Genomic DNA, 16,259 nt, shown 5'->3' on the forward strand with positions numbered 1-16,259 from the left:
ACATACACACACTATTATCTAAGGAACCAGTAATGGCAATGCAATGTGCTTGAAAAAGACAAGTTTTATAAGAATAACTCTTCACAGGAAAACAGCATTGATCTGGTTCATTAGGGATGAGTAAAGCCTAGCAGGTGGTGCAGGACTCCATAGAGAAAAAATTATGCTAAAAAAGCACAAGATGCTTATGGGGGTGGGAATAACTAGAAAATGGTAGTCATGTGCTGTGCAGATGGCTTTGTCTGAAAGTAACAGAAAAGCCTGCCTCACAGCATTTAAATGATGACTAGTTTACTTGAGTCTCAGGAAGTACACTGAGTCCCCTTGAGCTGATAGGTATAACTCAGCTTCTTGTTACAGTCAGTCATCACCAGATTGTGTTGCATAACAAAATGTCTAATGGCTTATAGCAACACACATCTATGTCTCACTTATGACATTGCCTACTAGGTTTGATTAAGCTCTTCAGGATTCATCCAGACTTGCCCAGTCTCAATTACTCTCCTCTTGGTTCCCATCAGCTTGAATTCCAATGGACGGTCCATGCTACAGAAGCAGCCATGATCCACAGCTTAGTGTTCTCATTCTGGAAAGCCAAAGCAAATACATCTTACTAGAACACTGGATGTTTATTCTTACTAAGAACACCTGTCCATAGTCACTGGTGCAAATGGCATGCCTCCCTGCCAATGCCAACAGTGTGGCTCAGCATGGCAAAGGCAAAGTCAGAATGAAGTACTGTCAAATAGCATTAATAGCACTAATACGGTTGAACATGCCTAGGGTTTGGTAGTATTTGTTTAGAACATGGCTAAGTCATGAGGGCTCTCTTCATCAATGGCATCAATGTCTTCATAATGTGGTAGAAGGGAGCTGCCTCATCTCTTCTGCTAGGTGAGGACACAGCCACAGGGTGCTTCCTGCAAGAAACAAGTTGTCACTGGACTGTGACTCTCTACTGTCTTGACCTTGAACTTTCCATCCTGTAGACTGTAAAATAAATTATAAATGTAGTCTAAGAGTCTGGTCGTGGCAGTCCAAGTAGACTAATACAACCACCATCATCAGAAAGTTCCATTTCCTCTGCTTCACTCTCCAGAGCACAGGCCTCACCGTGAGGCTCAGAATCCTTGTCCACCTCCAGCGTGTGCTGGAAATGTCCACTTGTAGTCTAGTTAGAGACATTTTAGATCATGCCATGTTGGTTCCCTTAAGGATTGACATAATCAGAAACTGCTATGTGCAGAATGACCAAGAAGATCAAGCTCTAACTATGAAGCTAGGGTAAGGGCAGCCTCCCTTGAGTCAGTAAGAAAGGAACACAGATCTACGTGCTGTAGAATTCTGCTTGGAAAAAGCACCAGGGAAGAGCTGGTAGTGTGTCTCAGGTTTGCCTGTTAACGACTTAGGGTTCGATTCTGAAGGACCTGTGGCCTACTATGATGATGTCATAGGATCTGTGTTACTTGATCTTGGCTCCTCCCATTCTTCAACATCCAAGGAATACTATACTTCTTCCCCTATTACTTATTACCCCCACAATTCCCTCTTCAGGCCTACCTCATCTTTCTCAGACTTTAGTGTATGCTTTGATAACAATACTGAATGGATCAATATGGACTTCCCTCCTAAGCTCCAGGAGCCTATATGCACTTGGTCGATGGGCTTTCCCATCTCTTATGTCTCTGTTATTGGCACCTATTCATTTGGATACAGAAATCTAGAAGTTTCCCTAGACTTCCTTGACTTCACCATCATAGATGGGCAGTTGCCATGTGCCGTCTTTTCTGACCCCCAAATCTCATGCCTTTTTACTTCATGTCAAGTTACTACACTGCTTACTTACTACACTGTTTACACAACTTACTACACTGTTTACTTCATGTCAAGTATATACTGCTAGAGTATAAGCCATCTTCTATTCTGCAAACAGAGGCTCTTTTTCAAGTGCAAGTCTTACCTTGACTTTCCTTGTCTAAATGGCTTGTTGATGTTTAATGTTGCTGTCCATACCTCTTAGCATGATCCATATGATCCATATCTCTTAGCATGTTCTTCACATGTTCTGGCTTACAAGCCAATACAGCTATTATGTAGATTAGAGGCTGTTCAGCAAATAGTATACCCATTAATGTCCCAAAACCTTCAAATGTCATGTGTGTGAGTCTTAGGGAACCTTCAAAGTCACATCTTCAGTTCCTCAGAGACCCAAAGGGCAAGATGAGCCTATGATGAGCTTTCCTTTCACAGGAAGGATGGGATTCCCCTCTGCCTAGTGATGAGGCCAGACAGTTGAATGAATGCCCCCATGTGACTCTTCCAGCTCTAGTGAATTCTTTCCAATGGGAAAAATTCTAAAGATACATTTGTCCTTGGAAAGTCTTGAAAAGAGTTCCTTCAACCCTCAGAGGAGGCATCCATGCCATTATCATTCCACAGACCCCATCTGAGATTTCAAATCCCTCATATGTGAGAGGCAAACAACTGGGCAATTCTCCCACACTGAGCCCCCTTGGAAATTGATGGGAAACCTATATGTAGTTCCAAGATCCTCCATGGGCTTTTCTGTTTCCATCACAATCTCTATTTATTCTCTAATCATGGGACCATAATATTTAGGGGATTCAGACAACCTCACAAACAGCAAATGCACTTCTTAGAGTCAAAGGCTCTTAGAATCACAAAAAAAAAAAGATAGCTTTAACCAAAAGATCCACAATGGCGACACTTCCTTCTCCAGTAGAAAATAAAACGAACCTCACCTGTATTTTTGGTTTCTACAATAAAACACTAAACTTTATGGTTTGAAGAGTGGAGGTTTATTTTTCATTCTTCTGAAGATGCTAAGTCCAAGGTCAAGTTCCCAGCAGATTGTATTTCTTCAAAGGGTTCATCTTCAAGTACAGTATTATTCAAAGCTAGTAGAGGTGTAAAAGCCCAACATAGGAATTTTAGGAACCATGATGGCACCCAAAATGCATAGATCCCGCCAGGTCTTCTAGCACCTAGCACCCTCTCAACATCCAAGTCATGAGAAGGGAACACACACACACGCACACACACAGAGAGAGAGAGAGAGAGAGAGAGAGAGAGAGAGAGAGAGAGAGAGAGAGAAACCCCAAGACTCTATCTCATTATTTTAAGAATTTGTCGTTTTCTCCATGAGAACTGCCACATCTAAGACTCCAAAAACATTCTTGTAATTATATAATTTCTCAAAACCTTTGCTTTCTTATCTATTAAAAAGAAATAAAAAAATCCTTATTATGATTTTGGTCCCTGAACTAAAAAGAAGAATGATATGTGTGCTATTAATTATGTATTGATTTCCAAGGTGGTCTTTTTCTATCTTTGGTTATTTCATTTATTTATATTTCAAATGTTATCCCCCTTCCCAGTTAACCCCCATCCCCTCCCCCAATCTCCTTGCCTCTATGAGGGTACTCCCCCACCCACCCCTCCCACCTCAACACCCTAGCATTCCACTAAGCTGGGTCATCAAGCCTCCACAGGACCAAGGAGCTCCCCTTTCATTGATGCCAAATGAGGTAATTCTGCTACATATGCAACTGGAAGCATGGGTCACTCCACATGTACTCTTTGGTTAGTTGTTTAATCCCTGGGAGCTTTGGGAGGTCTGGTTGGTTAATATTGTTGTTCTTCCTGTGGGGCTGCTAACTCCTTCAGCTCCTTCAGTCCTTCCCCCAACTCCTCCTTTTGGGTCCCCACGCTTAGTCCGATGGTTGGCTGTGTGCATCCACATGTGTATTGGTCAGGCTCTGGCACAGACTCTCAGGGAACAGCTTTACCAGGCTCCTGTCAGCAAGTGCTTCTTGGCATCAACAATAGTGTCTGAGTTTGGTATCTGAAGGTGGGATGGATCCCTAGGTGTGGCAGTCTCTGGATGGCCTTTCTTTCAGTCTCTGCTCCACTCTTTGTCTCTGCATTTCCTTTTGTCAGGAGCAAAATGTTCAACATCCTTAGTCATCAGAGAAATGCAAATCAAAATGACTCTGAGATTCCACATCACTCTAGTCCGAATGGCTAAGATCAAAAACTCAGGTGACGGCAGATGCTGGCGAGGATGTGGTTAAAGAGGAACACTTGGTACAACCACTCTGGAAATCAGTCTGGCGGTTTCTCAGAAAATTGGACATAGTACTACCTGTAGACCCAGCTATACCACTCCTGGGCATATACCCAAAAGATGCTCCAAAATATAACAAGGACGTGTGCTCTAATATGTTCATAGCAGCCTTATTTATAATAGCCAGAAGCTGGAAAACAACCTAGATATCCCTCAACAGAGAAATGGATACAGAAAATGTGGTACATTTACACAATGGAGTACTACTCAGCCATTAAAAACAGTGCCTTCATGAAATTCGCAGCTCAAGAAGGAAGACCAAAGTGTGGATGCTTTAGTCTTACTTAGAAGGGGAAAAAATAATCATGGGAGGTAAAGGGAGGTAGGTATCTGGGAAGGAGAAAAGAGAGGGAGGGAAAGGGGGAGCAGGATCAGGTGTGGGAGGAAACAGGGAGAAGTACAGAGGTCAGGAAACTGAACTGAGGTGTGTAACAATGGGAGATGGGGAACTGCGGGCTGCTACTAGAAAGTCCCAGATGCCAGGGAGCCAAGAGGTTCCCAGGACCCAACAGCAATGACATTAGCTGAAATGCCCAACCAAGGGGAGAGAGAACCTCTAGAGATCATATCCAGTGGATAGGCATGGCCCCCGGTTGAGGGATGGGGATACCCACCCATCTCAAAAATGTTAATCCAGAATTGCTCCTTTGATTTAAACTTTGCTTTTGGTGATGGTGATGCTGTGTGTGTGTTGGAGGTTGGGAGGGGGGTGAATTCAGGCACAAGCATACTAGAAAGTACCAATGGCAGACAGAGGAAATGTTGGGGAGTCAGTTCTCACCCTCTACCTGCTTTTGAAGCAGGTTTTCTCTTGTTGCTTCCACCATGTCAGCACATGATTGGGACTATGTGGCACACAAGGCTTTCTGGGCAATTCTCAGTTCATAGAGCAATGTACCCTGCACTTCTCTCACCACAAGCTCTATAGTTACAGATGAGCATAAACATTTGGGTTTTCAGGTGCATTTCGGGGATCTAAGCTCAAGCCCTCGAGCTTGTGTAATGAGTACTTTTGACCACGGAGTCATCTCCCAAGCCCCTGCTGTTATTGCTGCTGCTGCTGCTCTTAGACAAAGTCTCACTCTGTAAATTGGACATTGAACTGCCTGAGGACCCAGCTATACCTCTCTTGGGCATATACCCAAAAGATGCCCCAACATATAAAAAAGACACGTGCTCCACTATGTTCATCGCAGCCTTATTTATAATAGCCAGAAGCTGGAAAGAACCCAGATGCCCTTCAACAGAGGAATGGATACAGAAAATGTGGTACATCTACACAATGGAATATTACTCAGCTATCAAAAACAACGACTTTATGAAATTCAGAGGCAAATGGTTGGAACTGGAAAATATCATCCTCAGTGACCTAACCCAATCACAGAAAGACATACATGGTATGCACTCATTGATAAGTGGCTATTAGCCCAAATGCCTGAATTACCCTAGATGCCTAGAACAAATGAAACTCAAGACGATGATCAAAATGTGAATGCTTCACTCCTTCTTTAAAAGGGGAATAAGAATACCCTTGGCAGGGAAGAGAGAGGCAAAGATTAAAACAGAGACTGAAGGGACACCCATTCAGAGCCTGCCCCACATGTGGCCCATATATATACAGCCACCCAATTAGATAAGATGGATGAAGCAAAGAAGTGCAGAAGTGTAGATCGCTCCTGAGAGACACAGCCAGAATACAGCAAATACAGAGGCGAATGTCAGCAGCAAACCACTGAACTGAGAATAGGACCCCTGTTGAAGGAATCAGAGAAAGAACTGGAAGAGCTTGAAGGGGCTCGAGACCCCATATGTACAACAATGCCAAGCAACCAGAGCTTCCAGGGACTAAGCCACTACCTAAAGACTATACATGGACTGACCCTGGACTCTGACCTCATAGGTAGCAATGAATATCCTAGTAAGAGCACCAGTGGAAGGGGAAGCCCTGGGTCCTGCTAAGACTGAACCCCCAGTGAACTAGACTGTTGGGGAGGGCGGCAATAGGGGGAGGGTGGGGAGGGGAACACCCATAAGGAAGGGGAGGGGGGGGGATGTTTGTCGAAACCGGAAAGGAATAACACTTTCGAAATGTATATAAGAAATATTCAAGTTAATAAAAAAAAGCTAAAAAAAAAAAAAAAAGTCTCACTCTGTAACCCTGGCTGTTTTCTTTTTTAATTTTAAACAAAAATTCATAGTGTATTTTGGTCATGTTTCCCTTTCCCTGATTCCTCCCAAATCCTCCCCCGTCCCTACCACCCAACTTCGTGTTCTCTATCATTCTGTTTCTTTGTGTCTCTTCCTGTCTTTCTCTCTCTCTCTCTCTCTCTCTCTCTCTCTCTCTCTCTCTCTCTCTCTCAGTATATCTCTTGCTCTCTCAACAAAAAATAGAAACAAAAGACAAGTAATAGAAATAACCCATAAAAGCAAAAATAAAAACAAATAAACAAAAGACCACTAAGACAAAACCCCAGAAAAATTAGAGAGATTTCCTCTCGGTTGTCAAAGTTCTTTCATAGTTAATTATCTCCTTTCTGGGAGTTTCTACATTTTACAAACTTATAGTCTCCCCTCCTCCCAACTGTGGTCTCCACTGTACAGCTCTTAAGAAGCCATCTATAGTGACTAGCTTTGTCACAGGGAAGCTTGGCTGTCACAGTCTTCAGAAAAATCACGTGCTACTTTCTTTCATGACACTGGTGTTCTTGCCTTTGCTTAGTAAACTTACAGACAGATTCTTAATCCCTTCTTCCTCCTCCAGTAACCTATCTTGTTTTCTCCTACAGCATAGCACCTTTCATAGACCACCCTTTAAATAAGATGAGATGGATCTAAATTCTAGCTAGACCATGAACTCCATAGGGAGGAGCGGAATCCATGCAGGAGAAAGAGACTGTAACAGACTTCCCCTCCCTCCCTTTGTTACCACGTCTCAGAAGGAAGAAAAGCAGCTATCAGCTATTAGATATATGGCCCCAAAAAATCATAAACATATGAAATCTGCTTCTTAAATTAGGAAAGACAACTCATATTGCCATAGATTCTAAAACAAACTGTAATGTAGAAGTTTCTTTCTTCCTTTCTTCGATCTAAGGAAAACCACACACACAAAGACAAACCCTGAGCGCCATCTTATGGAGGAAAGCACCACTGCCCTCACAGCAGGAGCTCCTCTGTTCCCAGCACACACTTTCCTGAGGACACAGAGATCTGGAGTCTGAACTGCATTCACACCCTGGCAATGATGGGTCGGGACCCCTTCAGTTTCCTATTCTGGAGCCATTCTAGACTAAGACAGTTCCTCCACACTAGACAGGTCTGGGCTAGATTTTTCTGGCTATTATTTTGGACCCCACCACACTGGACTAACCTTGAGCTCATGGTGAGGTTTCTGTATCACAGAAGCCTGACGTTCCACCCCTCTCCTAAGCTCTGACCATTCTCCAAGCCTGTCTCCATGGCCTGCTAGACTTTAACCCTTCTGTTGCTTAGTTTTCCCATCACTTGGAATAGCAGGTGGGTGTCTCCATGCCCAAAGCCATGCTGTTAAAATTCTAACATGACTTACTTTTAAGCTCATCTAAGTTACCGCACACACATGCATACGAAGATCCAAGCCAAAGACCCCCTCGTGCTTTAAATTTTTCCTTTGCTCCATTTATCATAGTAGCCTGGAGGCTGCAGGCCAGAAAGCTAACTTTATCACATGTATCTGATGATGAAATCTTGTTCATAATCATCAGGGCCTGGGCTACAGCGAGGACCATAGCTTCTATCCACCTGCCAGAGTCAGCTAAGTAAGTAAATGAAATACGTGGCCCAGGTGTAATCTCTTACGCAGAGAGTTACATGCATGACGGCTGACTTTATATGTCCTTTGAACGTCTGCAGGACCTAGATATCTGGTCAAGCATTATCCTAATGTTTCTGTGAATGTGTCTGTGATGGCTGTTCTTGATTGCCCGCCTGACTATATCTGGAATTAACTAAAACCCAAGTGACTGGGTATGCCTGTGAGGGATTTGTCTTAATTAAATCATTTGAGGTGGGAAGATTCACCTTTAATCCATATCTTTTGAGGCTGGAAAATCCACCTTTCCTCTGGACTCCACCTTCTGCTGGCAGCCTATAAAGGACAGGGAACGGAGAAACTTTTGCTCTTTGCCTGCTGGCCCTCACTCTCTCTAGCGAGTCCACTCCTCTGCCGGCATTACAGTCTACTTCTTCAGGATTCCAATGTATACTGACAACCAGCTGAGACATCCACCCTCATGGACCGAGCAAACTACTATTGGGTTCTTGAACTTTCTGCTTGTAGAATATAGATTCATTCTATCTGTAGAGATCCCTGTCTAATACAGTGTTTTAAGATTTTGTTTAAGTTCGTTTTTTTTTTCACGAAGGGAATAATTAAATCACTAGATCATTTTTGAAACAGATGGTGTCTTATATAGTCCTGTCTAGTCTTGAATTTGTAGTAATCCTCCCACCTTGGCCTCTCCCACTGACGGGATCAACAGTGCAATGACCATGCCCAGCTAAAACTGTAATCTTTTTAATTTAATTTTTATTCTTTAATTATGTATCTAAGCATGTGCTAAATACAGGTTTGTGCACATGAGTACAGTTTCCATGGAAGCCAAAAGAGGGGGCCAGATCCCTTAGAACTGGAGGTATAGGCTGTTATATGCCAATTGAGGATTGAAATTTGGTCATCTGCAAAAGTAGCATGTGATCTAACTGCTGAGCTTTCGGGCCCCTAAGTCTGTGATTTTGAATGAAGGTTGTTACTAATAATTCGGGTGGCTGATTTGATGTCCAATGTAGGCTGACAAGGAGATAAAAGATTGGAAGAGATCGGGAGATTTCATTGTTCAATGTGACCTGAAGGCAACTGAGACCAAGGGGCCAATCAGCTGAGCAAAAACCATCTGGACCAAGCAAAAATGAACTCTGCCTGCAGATTATCATCACCCTTAGGTCACTCCTCCTCTCTGAATCTCCAGACGACCCCTGCAGACTTCAACAGCGCTTCTGCAATCACATGAGCTAATCCCTTAACATAAAGTAAATCACTCTCAGAGAGCCCTATCTGTCTCCCCCACACAGAGGCACACATCCTGTTTGCTGTATTTTTCTGGAACTAATACACCAACCTCCAGAGACCACGTTACTATTCAGATACCACAAAACCTGGAGCCTAAACTTAAATGGTTTCAGGCCACCTTAACCTCCACCCTGTTAGAATCCTGGAGCTAGAATGGAATCCAATAGCACAGCTGGCTCTTCTTAGTCCAACTGCATCGTCTCTTAATGTAGGACTGATGCGTCCTTTAACCTCCACACCTGCTCCTTACTCACCTTCCTCTTCTGTGATTCCTCTGATTGTTGCTCCCCCTCCTCTATCCTCAGCACGAGGAGAAAATAGACAATAGGCAGCACAATGGCACAGACTAGGAAAGGAACTATCATAATAACCGGTGTAGTAGAAGAAAATATCACTCCCAGGCCACCAGTAAGGAACAGGTTGAGAGAAGGCTACTTACTCACCCAAAATGATTGCACACCCATTGCACACCAGAGCTTGGTGTCCACTAAGACAGCTTAGAGGAGATGCTCTCCAGACAAACCATTTGCAGAAATAAAGTCTGGTTTGCTCATCTCCATCCTAAAATGACAGGCACTGCCTCTGAAGCACACTAGAGCTGTCAGGGTTCAGCTCCTAACACAGGCAGCACACATGGAAAACTCATTGGCTTTCTCTAGCACGATAACGTGATCACCCCAGTGTAACCTGGGCATCCTCCCTGAGACTGCAGACAGAGCAGCAAATCGAAAATCTGATCCTGACACACGCTCCTTAAACCCCTCCTGCGGTTTCCCAACTTCCCACCTCTTTGTCAAGTGTCTACCCTGACCTGAGAGGCAGAGTTGCTTCTTCAGATGGCTGTGCTGGAAGGAGACGGGAATAAAGTGGCCCTGGAAGCTCCTCTGGGTCAGTTAGATAGGGAACCTTGGGAAAAATAACACTTCAAAAAATGGAAGGCCATACCCTCTTGCTGGTTTAGAGGATGAACACGGCTCTTCAGGGGCTGTCCCATCTTCCCTGTGTTCTGGTTTGTCATTGCCTTTCCAGGGATAAAGAAACATCAAAGAACCCTCATTCCTAAAGATCTCTCTCTATGTAGGTGAAAGTGCTACTGTCGTTCAATCAGAACTTGTATAACTGGGACATTGAATAGCCTCCAGACTGACTCCAGAGTGATTTGGGGCCAGAGGGAGACTCAAAGAGGCCAGGCTTACTGCCAAATTCGGCCCTTGTCAAAAGTCAGTTGGCCTATTCTATACGAGGTGTATAAGGTGATCTGTAATGAATGCCTCATGGAAGTGGTGGGGAAATTTTCCCCCTTTAGATGCTAAGGTTATAAGACAGTTATTTAAACAGAGAATGAATTAGTCATGCAAACTGTAGAAACCAATATCCGATCAAGCCAAAAAAAAGACTAAAAGGGGGGGGGAGAAAGAAAAGAAATGGCAGAAAGTCTTGTTCCCTTTCCTGTGGTCCTCTTTGGTTACTGTGAAGGTCAGAGGTTAACTTCAGAAATCTGTGTGAAATACCAAGAGGAAGCTGTCACAGCCTCTGAAAGGATAATTTTGACAATACAGTCAATGAATGTAGACAATACAGTCAATGACACATGTAGCTTCAGTTATACAATCCCCCCCCCAGCAACATCCCAGGAAGATACCAGGTGTCCCCGCCAGCGGGGACCCAGTTATTCAGGGTCCCGAAGAGGCTTTCTACCTGTGGGCCAAAATGGGGGTGAAGAGAAGAAGGAGACCAAGCAAGAGTTCTGTTGTCAAGGTCTCGTTTATTGAGAGGAATGTACAGCATTTAAAGCTCTGAGGCAGGAAATGAAGCAGGAACTGAAGCTTAGGGTGGGGGAGTTTGGGAAGTGCCCAAGGATATAAGGTGAATCACTACACTGCAAGATATCCTCCTATAACAAAGAGGCAACAGTCTTCCGGGACATGTTCTTTGAAAAGGTCGAACCCTTCTCAGGAATCTGCTCAGGGACATCCGGTGTTTTGCTCAGGCTGAAACATCCTGTCATTGCTCCCAGGGTCTTCCTGGGAGAGGCTCTAGTTCAACAACCTCAAGTCTGTATGGCAGTCAATTCAAGGTTAAACCTCTGTGGCCATGCAGCCCAGAGTCAAGTAGCCACCTTGAGCTATGCATTCACAAGCGGCTAGGCCCAAATCCAATAAAGCTCACTGCATCTCCCCGTTATTCTTTTATTAAAAAAAAAAGGACCATTAGGTGGAAGTAGTGGTCTGAGATAGATCAGACATGCCTCACAGAGTGCCCAGCTCGGCCATGGCGAGCCACTCTTGCAGTTAGGACTGCACCCCAATGGCTAGGAATGAACTTATGCTGTAACACACCGTTCTGGGCTATACGTGTGTGTTATTGGGGGAGGAACTGGGCAGAGGAGCATTTGACCGGCCCGTACATTTAAACGGGGTGTAGCCACCTCTGTCTTAGGATCGACCTCTCGAACCCCAGCCTTATCTGTCATAGGATCACCTTGTCGCCCCCAAGGCACCATGTCTTAGATTGGTCAAGGGTCAGAGGAAGTTGCCCGTCCCTGAGGATAGCTACATTGGATCATCTTCTCATTCCTCTTACTTGAGCCCAGGGGCGAAAAAGAGTAGGGAGCCAGATGGCATTAATATAAGAGATTGTGGAAGTTGAGCCTCTCCCGATAAGTAGTGGGCACCTCATCTGGTTCTCCTCAGCTGCTATGGCCATACCACCAAGGGCCTAGTCAAGCCTCTCCTGTAATAAAATTTAGAATTCCCAATTGTTAGCAACTACTCCAGAAAGTTCATCCACTGTGCTTGCCTAACAATAGATTGGGGGGCAGGTAACTCCAGACACTGCAGACACAATGGCTGCAGCAGTAATGGCTGCTACAATAGCAGCGAAAGTGCCAAGGTCTTTCCCAGGACAGTTCAGGATCGGTCATTCTTCTCTGGAACAAGCAGTAGTGCACAGAGGGTTGGAGCGCAGGCCGTGGTGGGATGGGACACAATGACTGCAGCAACGCCAGAATTTCTGTGATGACAAAAGATGAGTGGGAATCCTCCATATTCCTCCAAGGACACAGGAATGACTCCAGGGACTTGAACCAGGAGAGCTGAATCTTCACGTAATCAGGATCAGCAAGTCTCAGCAACCATCTCTGGCAGCTGGCATACTCTTGTAGCATCCTGTAGAAAAAACACAAAGATTCCCTCTTCCCCATATAAAATACCTGGACAGGATCATGCCAATATGTGGGTCTTTCTATTTCACCTAGGCAGAAGTATGCCTAGGGTATGTTGTAGGGTGCCATAAACACCAAACAAGAGTTCCTTGGCATACAAATTTTAACATTGAAATAAAAGGAGTATTATTTAGCATACAGGGGTAACTCCCCCTTTTTATTTATTAAGATATTGTTAAGATATTATTTATTAAGATAAGTCCTTGAGGATTAAATTGAGGACATTGAGCACTTGTATTTATAAATTGACTTGTATACCAAATTATTGTTTTGGTGATATAAAGAATGAGATTTTTTGACTGTTTCTATATAAGGCCTATAATCTGCCTGGTATCATTGTCCTCCCTTGCTAAGGGGTCTAGGCAATCCAGTTTGAGTTCTTAAATGATCTATTAAGGAACAGTACTTAGTGCTCTTAACCATTAAGCCATCTCTCCAGCCCCTCACCAGCTTTATTTACCTAAACATAAGCATTAATTAGAAATGCCAAATCCTATAAATACTGTCCAGATTCAGTCTTACTAGAAATCCCTGAGCCGGCAGGGTGAGGCTGGGCGTTGAAAGTAAGCAAATGGAGCTTCCTCTTTTCGTGAGGGTGTGTTATCAACTCCATTACCATTTTCAAAGAGCTGGGTCTATGGTTTTGTTTAGTTCTCTGAGCCAGAGCACTGAAAGGACAGTGAGTTGTCAGACATTCACACTGAAATCATCACTCACTGATTTCAAGTAGAAAACTTGTCTCCAATAAAGCATTAAGTAATTGTAATCAATTGTAAACCACAAGCCACACATTGGTTATCAGCATATGAATTGAAAGCTTGATTTTTAACATTTAAAAACAGTGGCTACAGCACGTAATTTAATAGTCTGTGTTGAAGCAGGGGAAACTCAAGAGAATAAACAAGTGATCCAATCATACATGTAGCCTTTTCATTAGATGAACCACCTATAAATACACTAAGCGCATATTCTATGGGTTGCATGCACAAATTTACAGTAAATAGAAAAGCATGCAAAGAGTAAAATTATCAATTTTGCCTGAAAATTTCTATATGTAATAGGCCAAATATCAGTATTTTGTAATAACCAATTAATTGCTGTTTGGAATAAGATATGTTTTACCAGGTTTCTTTTTTTAAAAAAATACTTCCATGACTCTAGCCTACAATTTTGTACTAATACGACAAAAGCTTTATCTCCAATGAGGATAACAAACAAAGGCCTAAGTCCTCTGGTAAGGTGAGGTACTTAGCCAATTAACATATCCTTAGAAGCTTAAAATTAGCTTCAAATATTCTTTTCTGGAGTAGTGCAACAGCTACTCCCCAAATATTAAAGCTCATGTTGAGAGCAAAGGTTTGTAGTAAAAATTTCCATATACACTGAAAGATTCAAGGTTCTAACTTTTTACATTGAAGAAGCAACAAAATTACATAATATAAGGCTATTATCCATTCTTTTGTAAAATTTGTAATGATATCACTTTATGGGCTCTCTAAAATCATAAGCAAGCTCACGAAATGAAAACTCACAATCGCCAGGACGTAAATAATTTGCATAAAAACAATCCTCTAAATCTACATTGAAATGGCAGTTGGAGTAAGCAAACTGGCTGTAATGCTCTCATAAGTTCCAAAACCTCATCAATCCTTTGTAAATCCTGTAACAATCTCTACCTGTTTGATTCTCTCTTTTTTTTTTTTTTTTAATTATAAATAAGTTTGAGTTAGTCAATGTAACACTGGCAATCCTTAATCACAATCTTTAAGTTCTCCTTGTAACACCAGACAGCCACAACTTTGGGAAGTCACCTGAGTTCTATGGGTGCTGGGTGGGCCCCAAATCCTTCAAAACAGGAGACAGAATGCTTTGAAATGAAGTAAAATAATTAAAAGAATAAACTTCTTATGAGCAAAGTCACATATTGTCACACCAGGATCATTTTCCTTGCATCCATTACAATCTTCAAACAAGGCTACATGTGCATGAGGATCTTGATAGACATGCCTGGGAACATGTGAAATTCAACTTACAAAGGGATGAGTTATGGTTGTACAATTAGCAAACATGTATTCATTTATAGAAATGACCTATACAAAAAAAATCACCTTAAGGCAGTGAGACAGCTATCTTTACCCAGCCACTCCTCCATTTTTACCCATTATGCTAAAAAGATAATAATACTTTTCAGCTACATATAATATGTAAATAACTTAGATATAAAACAAAAGGACAATTCAAAATTTTATTTCCATGGGACAATATAAACCTTACTTTCTATTTATCATGAACGTTATTTCCAATACTTCACTTCTTTGGCTAGCAATTATTTATTAAAGTGCACAGTATGCACACATGTTATTTTGATCAATTATAAACTAATAATGGTAATGATAACTCAATCAGAGGATAATTGTTTTGAAATGTATATACCCTTGAAGTCTCAAGGAGGGAAGTTATTTCAATATTTAAACATATTTTCTTTTTGAAGAAATGTTTCATGAATTGATCAATAAAAGACCATCAGACCAAAGAATATGCTTCAATAAGAGAAATCTTTGTGGTTGGAATAACATCAAATGTGAGTTACATATTGAAAAGATACAATGTAGAATTTTCTAACATCAGACTGCCATCTCGTTCTTGTCCCTCTCCCTTCTTTGGGATGCCCCAGGTCCCATACCATCACCCCGGGGACTCTCCGGCCTGCTCATATGGGACAGAGACTCAGGTAAGCCCCCTTGTGCTCCCCTTGTTAGCCTCCTCCATTGATGTTGCCCCATTGCTCTATAATTGCATGTCAAGGACTGTCACTACCTCCTTGCCCTCTCTTTGAAAAGCACCAATTCCTAGCCAATCCCCCACAAGGGACTCTCCTGCCACCAGTCGTGACTGGAAGATAGGCCATCCCCCTCCCTTTGAGACTCACCAGAGCCCTGCAGAGGCCTGACAGGGACTCTCCAGTTACATACACTATCTTGCTTTGAGGTCAAGAACCAGCCCACACTGCTGGGGAAACTTGTTCTAAGCTCCTTAACCAAAACAGGGAAAGAACCAGACTGTAGCTGATAAGCAGAAGACCTGGGAAGGAGGCTGTAGCCCCAAACATCTGACAAAAAGAAGAAATCAACAAACCAAACCTAACTCATCCTTTGCCTTAGTCCCCTTCATGAACATCGTAAGCACTCCTACTTAAAGGAGGGTGATTTGAAGACAAAAGAAATAAAAAAATTCAACCAACAAACTAACTCTAAATATGAAATTCTCAGTGCAAACATAAAAACACCACAATAAATAAATAAAATAATATGTCTCCTCAAAAAAAAGCCATTAATAAAGGTCCCTATTGGAGATGAGCTGGAAGAAAAATTCAAAGAATAATTATAACTATGGTCAAAGAAGGCAAAGAGAGAAGTGAAGAAAGGGAGTCAACCCAGACTTGAGACTAGAGTTGAAGGATTTTGAAGAAAATCTGAACGATGAACTGAAGAGTTGAGTCAGCAGTTAAGACAATGGCTGCTCTTGCAGAGGACCTGGGTTTGCTTCTCAGCATATACACGATAGATCACAGCCATCTGTAACTCCAGGTCCAGATCTATCACCCTTCCCTGGCTCCTGTGTGTACCATGGATGCACACGGCACACAAAACACTGAAACATTAATTTTTAATATTTTGTTTATTTATTTGTTTATTTATTTATTTATTTATTTTTAGAGAAAAAAAAATGCCAAGCAGGTAAGCTAACTGCAGATCTTCACCTCCCCTCCAAATCCAATTCCC

The sequence above is a fragment of the Rattus rattus genome, chromosome 1, assembly GCF_011064425.1.
Source record: "Rattus rattus isolate New Zealand chromosome 1, Rrattus_CSIRO_v1, whole genome shotgun sequence".
In the NCBI taxonomy this organism is placed as follows: domain Eukaryota; kingdom Metazoa; phylum Chordata; class Mammalia; order Rodentia; family Muridae; genus Rattus; species Rattus rattus.